Source organism: Ornithodoros turicata, chromosome 4 (genome assembly GCF_037126465.1).
Source record: "Ornithodoros turicata isolate Travis chromosome 4, ASM3712646v1, whole genome shotgun sequence".
In the NCBI taxonomy this organism is placed as follows: Eukaryota; Metazoa; Arthropoda; class Arachnida; order Ixodida; family Argasidae; genus Ornithodoros; species Ornithodoros turicata.
In genome coordinates, this window is record NC_088204.1 from 35,938,280 (window position 1) to 35,949,278 (window position 10,999).

The 10,999-nt window shown below is 43.9% G+C and overlaps 1 long non-coding RNA gene across 1 annotated transcript; it reads left to right on the forward strand.

Moving 5' to 3' along the window:
- The first annotated feature begins 8,680 nt into the window (after nt 1-8,680).
- LOC135392986 (uncharacterized) lies at nt 8,681-10,314 on the forward strand. Its single transcript, XR_010422356.1, has 3 exons — nt 8,681-8,804; nt 8,871-8,928; nt 10,228-10,314. It is a non-coding gene; the product is annotated as an uncharacterized LOC135392986 (long non-coding RNA).
- Nucleotides 10,315-10,999: the final 685 nt, after the last annotated feature.

The following is a 10,999-nucleotide window of genomic DNA, read 5'->3' on the forward strand; positions in this document are numbered from 1 at the left end:
ATTCCACGCCTCTGGCTCAAGATACAGTGCATGCGGCTGGGCTCTTTGTCCAGGACGACGAACATTTAAAGAACGATTACGACGTCACGTCTCGGGGTCCGAAACAACGTTACGAAGCGACGAAGGGTGGAAAATACTTTAACCTGGTCGGTCAGATCAATACCGACCTGTTCCAACAGCCGCGACTGGTGCTACCTGCCGTCGAAATTCGCATCATTTTCCTGTTAAACAACGACGAATTTAAACTCATATCGGCGCCCAACGACAAGAAGACGTACAATTACGAGGTGGACATCAAAGAGATGACGTTACACTTGAAAAAGGTGACGCTGGCACCTTCCCTCTTTTTGGAATACGAGCGGCGCCTTCAGAGCACACCTGCTATCTACGTCTTACGCGGATTGGAAACCAAACTGCGTAGTTTGAGTGCCGGGAGCTTGGACGATCACTTTGAAAACGTTTATCCCGAAAGGGTGCCTTCCAAATTATGCGTCGTCCTGCTCGCCAGGTCCGACTTTCTCGGAGACATCCAGTTGAACCCCTACAAATTCCGCCATTACGACCTGTCTCATTCGATGCTCTCCGTGGACGGTCAGCAAGTGCGAGCTGAGTACGACTGTAAGAACGACCTCGTCAAAATTCCCTACTTTAACTTCTTGCAAGAACTGGGTGAAAAACATTTCAAGTATAGCTATGACCGATTTAAAACGAACGGGTTCCTTCTCTACTTCAACTTGGACGTGGACAAGTGTTCTTCTCCTTCGCATTTGAACGAGTGGCGAAAAGGAAACGTTCGCCTGCAATTACGGTTCGTTAACGCCCTTCCACACGCGGTCACCGTCCTCTTGATTTCCGAGTGTCCCAAGCTCATGTGCGTCGACGGTCGTACGGTCACCTTCGCATACAAAAGATGTACGAGAGCGACATCTTGGAACTCGTGTCCCTGAACCCCCTCGCTTCCTCCATGCTGAGAGGCATTTGCGCTTCCGACGAAGCCTACGTTTTACGCAAGCCTGGCTATTTAATCATCAATACCGAAGAGCGAAGAAAGCGCGGCCAGCACTGGGTGCTCTATCTGAAAAACTACGACGGGTCTGCCGTGTTTTTCGACAGTTACGGACTTCCCCCCATCGAAGCAAACCTTCGAAGGACTTTACCTGTAGTGGACGAGTATAACGACCAGTGTATTCAATCTCCTTTTTCGCCTTACTGCGGTCTTTTTTGTATCTACGTAGCCACGCGAATGTCGAAATGCTACAGCTTGAAAAATTGTGTATCCATGTTTTCGTTAACCTCGAAGAGAACGACGAAACAATAAAACGTCTCCTCGTGAGCGAACTCGTTTTCGTAAAGTAGTCTATTTATTTTTTCACGACATACAAGCACGTCGAGGGTCACTTACTTGTTTCTTTAATGGCTTTTTTCCCTGCATTATAATTCACTGGCTTGCACTGTGGCATTGAGGATTGCTAAGTCACCCTCCCAGGTATGTATCGCTCGCCGAGCGACCCCTGGTTTGCCAATTCCGAACGATGCGCAGCTACCCAGAACTGACGAGCCGCAAACACGGCGAAACACGTGTTCTCTGGTGCTGTCGCATCGTTCCATGAGTATCTGTTTCTCTGCGTGCAGCCATAGAAGCCATCTTAATATGTAATTTTGAATTTCAAACATGTCAAGGGTCATTTACTTGTTTCTTTATTGGCTTTTTTTCCTGCATTATATATATATATATATATATAGTTATATATCGATTCAGCTGTGATCGTATCAAGGCTCAATTTCTATGTTCCACTATGTTCCGCAACACCAGAACCCACAAAGCATTTTATGTATGTGGTAACAGTTACGAGAAATCGCCTTCTTTGAGGCTTCACATTGTATATAACTCCCATTCCGGGGTTTTTTATCTGTTCAGTCGTGACCTACCGTACGCCAACTTCGATGGCTTCTTCATGATGTGTCCAAAGCTAGGCCAGTTGTTGCCTCACCATCTACATGGTTTTGCCTTTGTCATAGTATTTATGTTTTTGTTTTATTTTATGTAATTATGGTGTTTTAATTCATTCCTTTCTATTGACTGTTTGTATGGTGCACCATTAGGGAGGCCCTCTGGCCATTCATGGGCGCCAGAAAAATAGAAACAAATAAATAAATAAAACATCTCGAGTTCATGACTTTATCAGTATAAGAATGCCTCAGGTGGGGTCATGCCAATGGCATCAACAGAGGCTTCTCTTCAGAGGCATTGCTATCGTTGACAAAAATTTTAGACCTTTTCTGTGCACATCCATCTTTGCAACACTTTCTCAATTCCTTATTATAAACTTCCCATCATTTCCCTCATACCAGTCCAATTGCAGCCATTGGTAGCGTGTAGTTGTAGCGGCCTGCAAAGGGCTCAGGTCTTTTGCAGGCCGCTACTATTTCACTGTAGCTCACATCTTTGCAAGTTGTTGGTGTTTCACTCAGGAGGTGACCTGCATCCTCTGCGAAGATAAGATATGATCATGGCTAAGTGTCTTCCCTATGCTCTTTATATCGAAACATGGTCCCTCATGGCTGTCATGGATGTTGAAGGCGTGCCAGGTCAAACCTAGACACATTATCTCGAAGCTTGTATACATTGTTTCCTGAATGACAGCTGATTTGTATACGTAGGCTCATACTTCTCCACATGCTAAGCAAAAGCTTTGCATTTCCCTCAGATGTGGAACTACACCTGTAAAGGTGGTTACAAGTACGCTGCATCCACAGGTTTAGCTCAGAACATGAACGGGACTTGACCGCAGCTTCAAGCTTTTTCTTAACCCTCTGTTACAAGATCCTCTTGTGGACTACATGGTCACTAAGCATTCCCGAGCATGGCATTTGCATATTGCAATTGTACAAGCTTGTTCTTTTTACCTTTTACTACATGTACCTTTTATGTCATTGTTGCAGATAGAATTATTTTAACAGAAAATTCAACTACGCAAAGCCTGTGTGCCTTGTTTTGTATTATTTTTTTGTGCCCTCAATACTTTCTAACAAGAATTTGGATTTCCTCCTCACTACCTTCTTTGTTCCCTTCTCTAATGTACACCTACATTAGAGACTATCTACAGTATAAATATCTGTACCATGTGTGTCTGTATCATGCCTAATGAAGGACAGACACTATTCGAAACCTTGTGTTTCAGTAAGATTATTTGGATGTTTCAGTCTCTGATGGCCGTGAGTTTTGATAATCCTAGCTGCGTCGCGAAAGAGAGCCTGCGACCTTGCTGGCACGTGTTGTAGGTGAGGTCTGTTGAGGTGACTTTAATATTAATCAGCTCAAGTAACCAGGGAGCTTGGTCAACAGCAAATACTACTAGGTGTCATTTGGATCTGTGAAAACATAAGCCGCTATGAATGCACACCTTAGCTGCACTAGTCCCATTGAAAAGGATTGTGCAGGACAGCACGATGTTCCCTGTAGCCATCTTGTTCACTTCTGGCCAACGTTTCCAAGATATATTGTGTTCACTTGGGCACTCCGCTTTTGTGGTGAGAAACATGACGCGAACATCTGAGGCCACTTTGTGAGATGCACCGGAAGTTCTGGATATGATGCACATTTGATGTACTTCTTCTAGTCTCGTGAAGCAGAGGGCACAACACTGCAAAGTAGAAGAGCTTTTAGTATCTGCAAACTTGTATCAGCAATTGTTTCAAGCAGCTTGTTTCAAGTCATGTATCAGCAGGCCATTCAAAACTCTTGTCTTCAGAGTTCCGGAATGACTCAACAGCTGGTTCCACCAGTGGTGCAGATATTGTCATATCATGCACCTGCAAGGCATGCCGAATTTAAAATGTTAAACAAAACAAGAGCTTGACCCACCTGTGAGCATCAGTGTGTATAGACAATGGGTGCTGAATTCATCACTGGACAAAGGTTGAGAGGTGTTGATGGTAAATCATGCATTGACACGCTTTTACTTCCGACTTTCACATTCTTGTCAGTCACGATGGAAGACTGAATGAATGCTGATCCGACGCTGATATGAATGAAGAATACGGGCAGTATCTATAGCGCATAATTCATTTGACACTTATATTGTCCTGCAAGAGCTGAGGGCTCCCAAGGGGAACGGGGATAGTGCGTTTGGTACATTAGGCAGCGTAGGCATCACAAAAATCGATTTGAATTTGAAGTGAACCACCTATATGTATCATTGCTGTGTATCGGTAAATAATTGCCTCGTGTGCACTGGTGTTCGCATCGTCAGATGTTAAAAGGTGAAGCACTGGTGTCGGGACTGCTGTCCGTGTGAGAAGTTTTTGACCGTCCGCTGCTACCATTTCGTACGACTCGTCAGAGAAATGGGTTGAGGAAATACGACATGGCTCAAGAATGTCTTGACCGAGCACTTGCAACAACTTTCGTTTCTGTGCATTTTCGTTGGAATCTTGTGGTACACAACGTCTCTTGTCGAAAGAGCACGCTTGGTGTATCCCCGAACATTACAGTAGATACCTGGCATCGCTGTCAGGTGAAGCTTTGTTCAATTTCAGCTGGAAATGAACTTTTTTGCGTACACAAACCTCGCAAGGCTGCAATAAACGCTGTCGATGTACGATATGGTTGGGAGGAGAGCAAACAGAGGGCGCTAACTGCGCTGACAGTATTTTGGGATACTGTTTTTTCGATATTTTGAAGAATTGTCTTAGTAATTCATGTGATTCTAAAAGTAGTGTTTATTGGAGATTAGTAGCCGGTCACAAGGTCATTGTGTATTACTTAGGTATCACGTGATGGGAGTACTCCCATCATGACATTTTTAGCTGTTACGGGGTGCAATCTACCATCTGATTTATTTTTCTAATTTATGCTGTGTAATAATAAACCTCCTTTGAGTGCTTAGGCTCTATGTGAGGCATCACACATGGAGAAACTACCAGGTCGCACAGAGAAACAGGGGGGTCAAATTCCACTTTACAGTTCCTTTAAGTTTGGACATCTGAGATAGAGCCGGGGCCGAGGGCGCCATCAGGCGGCGCTAGTGCAGGCTTTGTTAGTCGGCCAATCAGTGGGCTGCCAGGGGATCAGTGGGCTTACAATGGGCCAATCAACGTGTGAGGACCAATCGCTAGGCTTAGATTGGAGACGGCCAATCAGAGGCCTTACAAGTTGTGGGAACCTGTGTTTCCACAACCTCGGGGTGCCAGCCCGTCGGTTCCGTCACCAAGGAAGACACAGCAAGCAAAAGGTTCAAACAACAAAGGTTTATCTCATACCTTGTTAGTCACACAGGCGTGATCCCAACCGCACAGCCTCGTCAAACCTAAGTCACGCGAACCACACGCGCCCGTGTGCCTATATCCCCCTCACCCGCCACGCCCCTCTCCTACGTCGCTCACACCTTCGCCACCTTGCGGCGAATAAACAAAACCGAAAAGAAAGAAGTGCCCACAAAGTCTAGAAAATGTGGAGAGTGATCTGTAGGCTTAGAATAGACCAATCAGCGGGTACAGAGCTGGATAATTAGCATAAAGGGGCGTAGCTATGCTCACCAAGCAGCGATCAGCAGGCTTGGTATGCACCAATCAGCGTGAGATGGGCGGAGCCGGTTAATTAGCATAAATGGGCGGAGCTATGGTCAACCAATCAAAGATCAGTAGGCTTAGCCAATCAACGTGAAGTGGGCGGAGCCAAGCCAACTGATTAGCATGTAGGAGTTGAGCTACGCTCAACCAATGATCAGTAGGCTTAGAATGGGCAAATCAACGTGAAGTGGGCGGGCGACCAATCAGATGGCTCAGAATCGGCTTGTGTTGGATTAGAACTGGATGTGTTGGCTTAGAACTGCAATGTGTTGGCTTAGAACTGGATTTCGGCTTAGAATTGGATTACAAAGAAGTGGGAGAGAAGGATTAGAAAAAGGATGTTCTTATCCAGTACCCCGCTATACTACTAACCTGGCTTCACACACGTTTTCACGTGTCACTATCACAACGTGTCACAGTGATCTTGCGGAAATAAGCTAGCTAGCTAGAGGGTAGCATAAATATACCATAGTTGTAATTTTTGTCAATTACTACTGAGGAAATTGAACGTGTGGTTGACAGACTTTTCATCAGTTCCGTTCCAAGTTGCCTCAATCACTGCGCAGGTTATTTACATTTTTCAGTTAAATGTTAAAAACGTTGCGTCACGCACTGGTGACAACAATCTTGATCGCTTTCCAATCACATGGTAGTCGCAATAGATGCGCATGTCACAAAAGAACTGGTTGTTCCTGGCCTCTTCCTGCCTCATCTAAACTGTCTGAAATATCTGGTCGTCGTCCAGGTACTCCGAGAAGTCCCTGATACTTGGCACGTAATATTAGTGTCTGATACCTTCCCAGTCAACGGCGAAATGTAATATCAACGATGAAATAACATTGCAAATCTGCAATGTCTTCGTAGAATCTGCAATAGAGTGCAGCGTAGATTCTACGTAGAAAATGTCAACTCAAAAACACGTACAATCAACATAATTTGATAACGCTCTTTCTACGTTTTCATCAAATGTTGTGAATTACTGTTTCTTCGATGTTGTCTATTGCTACCTCTTCCTACTATGTAAGGTTAAAGTTTCACTTAAATTGGTGCAAAAGCGCAGATATCCTTAGCCTAAATGTGTCCAAACAGAATACTACGAATGTGTAATAGTGAATATTCAAGAAGAGATTGAGGGCCAGATCCTTTTATGTGTACATATATTAAAATCAGCGGAAGATATATAAAAAGATAGTCACTGATATTGTCATAATAATAAGAATAATAACCACATGATTGGTGCGCCTCTTCGGGACGGTGATCCCTAAAAGATAACCAATAACATAGCTCATGTCATCTACTGGGATAGCAACACAAAACACTGCCATAGATAGCGTAAAGAACAGACACTCTGCAATAAGTGGGAACAAATGCCTGCCAGTGACCTACTTTTTGGAGTAGCTTTTTTTTTAAGTATACTGGTGTATGACACGTTTTGTGGAACACAAAACTTGTCATTGAATTAAAATAAAAAACTACACTACCTAGAATCATGCAGCCAACGGCATTTGTTCTCACTCGGTTTCTGCCACTTCCTGTTGTTGTTTGTCGTGCAACGTTAGCTTAAGTATGTACATTTTTACGACCTGAAGCCGAAATTTGTAAATAAATGTCACTTTTTTGTCCCACCAATGTGAAGAGCGTGATAATTTACTCAAATGAAAGATTATTGACAGATATATTCAGGAGCTGTCCCATCGGAAAAAATAGCCTAACATTATGCTGGACAGAGCTCCCAGAGGATAGCGCGCGACAAATTTTTCAGCGCCATCGTTGCAGACCGACGAAAGGAAGTTGGAAACCCAGCTCACACCGGCATCACAGAAAGAGATGACAGAGGCATGGCTTATCGCGTCAGGTTTTGCAGGGGCCATGGACTGTTTCACACGTGGACAATTTCAGGGACTGTCACTTTTTCTGCTATCACTCTGTGGGCTAGATTCGGAAACTCCTTTCGTTGGATTGACAGCGACTGCGCCCAAAAAGTCGTAGCGTGTTATGGTCCAGTGCTCCGAAAAGCATGATATTTGACTATTTTTTCCGATGGATAGCTCGTGAATATGACTGTCAATTATCATGAATTTGAGTGAATTCCACACGCTCTTCATATTGATGGGTTAAAAAAGTGACGTTTACTTGGCAAATTTCCGAGTTCAGTTCGCAAATATTTACATGATTAAACTTACGATACATGACATTCACATTAGGAGGTGGCAAAAACCTATTAAACAAACGCCGTTGGCTGCACGATTCTGGGTGGCTTAGTTTATTATCATTATTATTATTTAATGACACGCTTTCTGGGAACCCTGTACATGGGGCGGAAGCACCCGAATGGCAGAGCCATGCGACATCTTTTGGTTCATGCCTTTATCTTCATTGTTGTAGAAACACCAGGAACTTTACACATGTGTGAGGCTGTCCATGCGTGGAAACACTGTAAAATAGTCATGTTGTATCAATGCAGGGTCGCATCGCAACCATGTGGCAGAAATACACGCAGTTCAAGCTTTCTAACAACTGCTAGTGAAGCTCTATGTTAATAAACAATCCAAAAAGCGCAATCAACTGGCTCTTCAGCATGATTAGCGGTCATACAAAAACAAGGAACTTTGGAGAACAGCGCAGTCAGATGTGAAAAGGCAAGGGCTTTCCCTTATGTCAAAGGCGATTGCAGCTGAGCTAAGCTTATCTAGTAGCAGGCTGCAAACTAACACAAGTAAATTTAGACGAAGAGAAGGGCGCTCGTACGTATGGGCGGCTCTCGATTTCGCTTTCAGCCTGGCGATAGCTGGAGATTGTGAAACTGCGAGCAAGTAACCAAGCCAAGAAGAGCCAAAGCGAAAGCTGACCGTGACGTCAGGGGTTCAAGCGGACGGTCGGACGGCAAAGCAAAAAATCGATTTCTCAGTAAGTACGGGGTATTCGTCCAAACGATTTTGGATGTGCATTTAGTAGGCACCAACCCTTGTGCCTGCTAGTTTTCGATGTGATCCGTCACAAAGAATCGTCCCCGGAGCTGACCCTTAACGTAATCTAATGTAATCCCTTTCGTGTAGCTCTCAGATTTCACATCTGCATCGGTCATAATGAGGAAGCATAGCTATGTCGATATAGCGCTGGCCAGTCGCCTTTTGTGGATCTAGGACAGAAAATGTGAGGAGGAAGAAACCTCGGTGCACGATATTCTAGCCACTGCCGTGCATGTTACTCATTTCGTGGTAAAACTGCAGGCTGTGAGTCTACTCAAGGGTAGCTGATTATGTACCGAACAACAACAAGCGTATTACTTGCCACTTCAGGTTTAAAGGACGATTTCGTACCAAGTACGTGGCTACCATCCTGAATAAGAACTGTATGGTGAGTCACCATTCACTCAGTTTTATTGGAGGATTCGAGTTGCGCTAATAATCACGAATTGACCCGATCGCTATTGAACTAGCAGCATTACGTGTCACCATCATATCAAAATACTGCGTCATCACCACAAAGATTATGTGGTGTGGCACAGATCATATCAAGGACGGTCTTCTATTGAGCACTGGTGGGCTATTCCACGCCAAGTGATCCCGAGGTGCCGCTCGACCCCCCTTAAATTTATTTGAATTTTATTGGTGGTTCCTTATGACTCCGAAAGCAACAGAACATTGGTCTGAAAGATGCACTGCTTGGCGAAAACCTGTCATTTTAAACAGATATTACAGCCCACGTAAGGCACGGAGCATGTTAAAAAGCTTCTTATTTGGTAGGGGAGAGTTCACTTTACCATATGTAAACAATTTTCACCATCGCACTCGATAGGCTCGACGCCTGTGGCGTGCACGAAATTTGCAAAGTTTGTGCAAGCTTACCAATTTTTTTGGGAATTTAACATTCTGGAATTTCTTCTTCAAAAATATTAGTAATATAGCTTTTCAACGCAAAAAAAAACGCAACCCTGCCGGTGCTGCAGTAAAAAATCGTCGACAAAATGCACATTTTTGACCGAAAATTTCGGTGTGAGGAGATCGGGATACAAGCATGATGAAGGTGTCATTCGATGCACCGTCTTCCTAGCAAGATGTAGCAAAAAAATCTCAGAGGTACTTTTTGTCAAACTCAAATAATATTTTTTAATTGAAGGTAACTTCGTCAACGTGTATCGTCATCTTCGGCGATATATCTTGTGCTAAAAGAAAGCTTTCAGCGCCGCCTTTTTAGGTACTGCGTGTTGATTATGTGATGTTACTTGTGACTGCGTCAAAGGCAAAGGCGTCGCCCTGACATCAGCTCATGTAAATAAGACGAGCACGTAGGCACAAAAAAAAAAAGAATGTAATGATCGTCAATGTGGTCATGCTTATTGTAGTTAGGGTCTGCGGCAACAACACACAATTTTCCCGTTGTTTGACGCAATGTTGTGCCAGTAAAAAGCACTTTGCCGGAAAGGCACACGGAAAGGCACATCCATTGAGAGCGAAATACGTTGCACAAATGCAGGGGAATGAGGATATAGAGTGATGTAAAAGTGTCAGGTGACACCAGCGGGGAGTGAGTGCTTGAGAAGGAAACGGGAAGCTTCCTTTGCTCGCACCACACGACGCAACATCATTTCCGGTAGCGCGGTATATCAGCACGTGTATATCCTATATGTATAAATTTAGAATCTGCGTTTTTCAGCATACATGTGGGTGAGTATTTGTAAGGAGATTTCATGAAGTGAGAGTCTTATCGGTATCCATAGCATAGAGGAGTGCTTGCAGACAAGTGGGTCCTAGCTTCTAACATCACAAAGCTCTAAGACCCGTCTTTATTGCTTTGTGGTGTTCATAGCGATTCACCTGTAGTTCTTAACAGTATGTATTTCACACAAATAAGACACTGGCAAGCTTAGATGGTTAGGATTTAAAAGCAGCGAAGATGCTCTAGCGCTGTGAGAAACACCAAGCTCAACAAAAAACACTGTCTCTCATGTGATGTTTGCACTTTGTAGGCTTTGCTTCAGAAGGGTATCAAAACAGAGGGTTTAAATAAGGATAAATCCTTACAAAATATATGTTCACTTACCAAAATAAGTTCATCCAGTCTATTGACATCCTGTGGATGTCCTATTTCCTCAATAGACTTCCTTTTGACTATTGAGTATATAGCCTGTCTGTTTCAGGTCTATAGATATCGTTTGCACTACCGTGTATCCTTTCTTTGGCCTGTCAATGGGAGATTGGCACCAACGGCCTATAGACAACATGTTATAGAAATGGCATCTCCTGCAGACTGGCAATGGACTGACCACTGACCCACCATGTCCTTTCTATCGTCGCCATATGTGCCCCATTCGGATTCATGAACTGTGATCTGTTGAATCTGAATCTGAAATTCTGTTCAGTTCCCGTTGTGTGAACGTTTATTGACGTTTTTAACCTGCGTTGAGAAGCAATACGTTGCCATCATT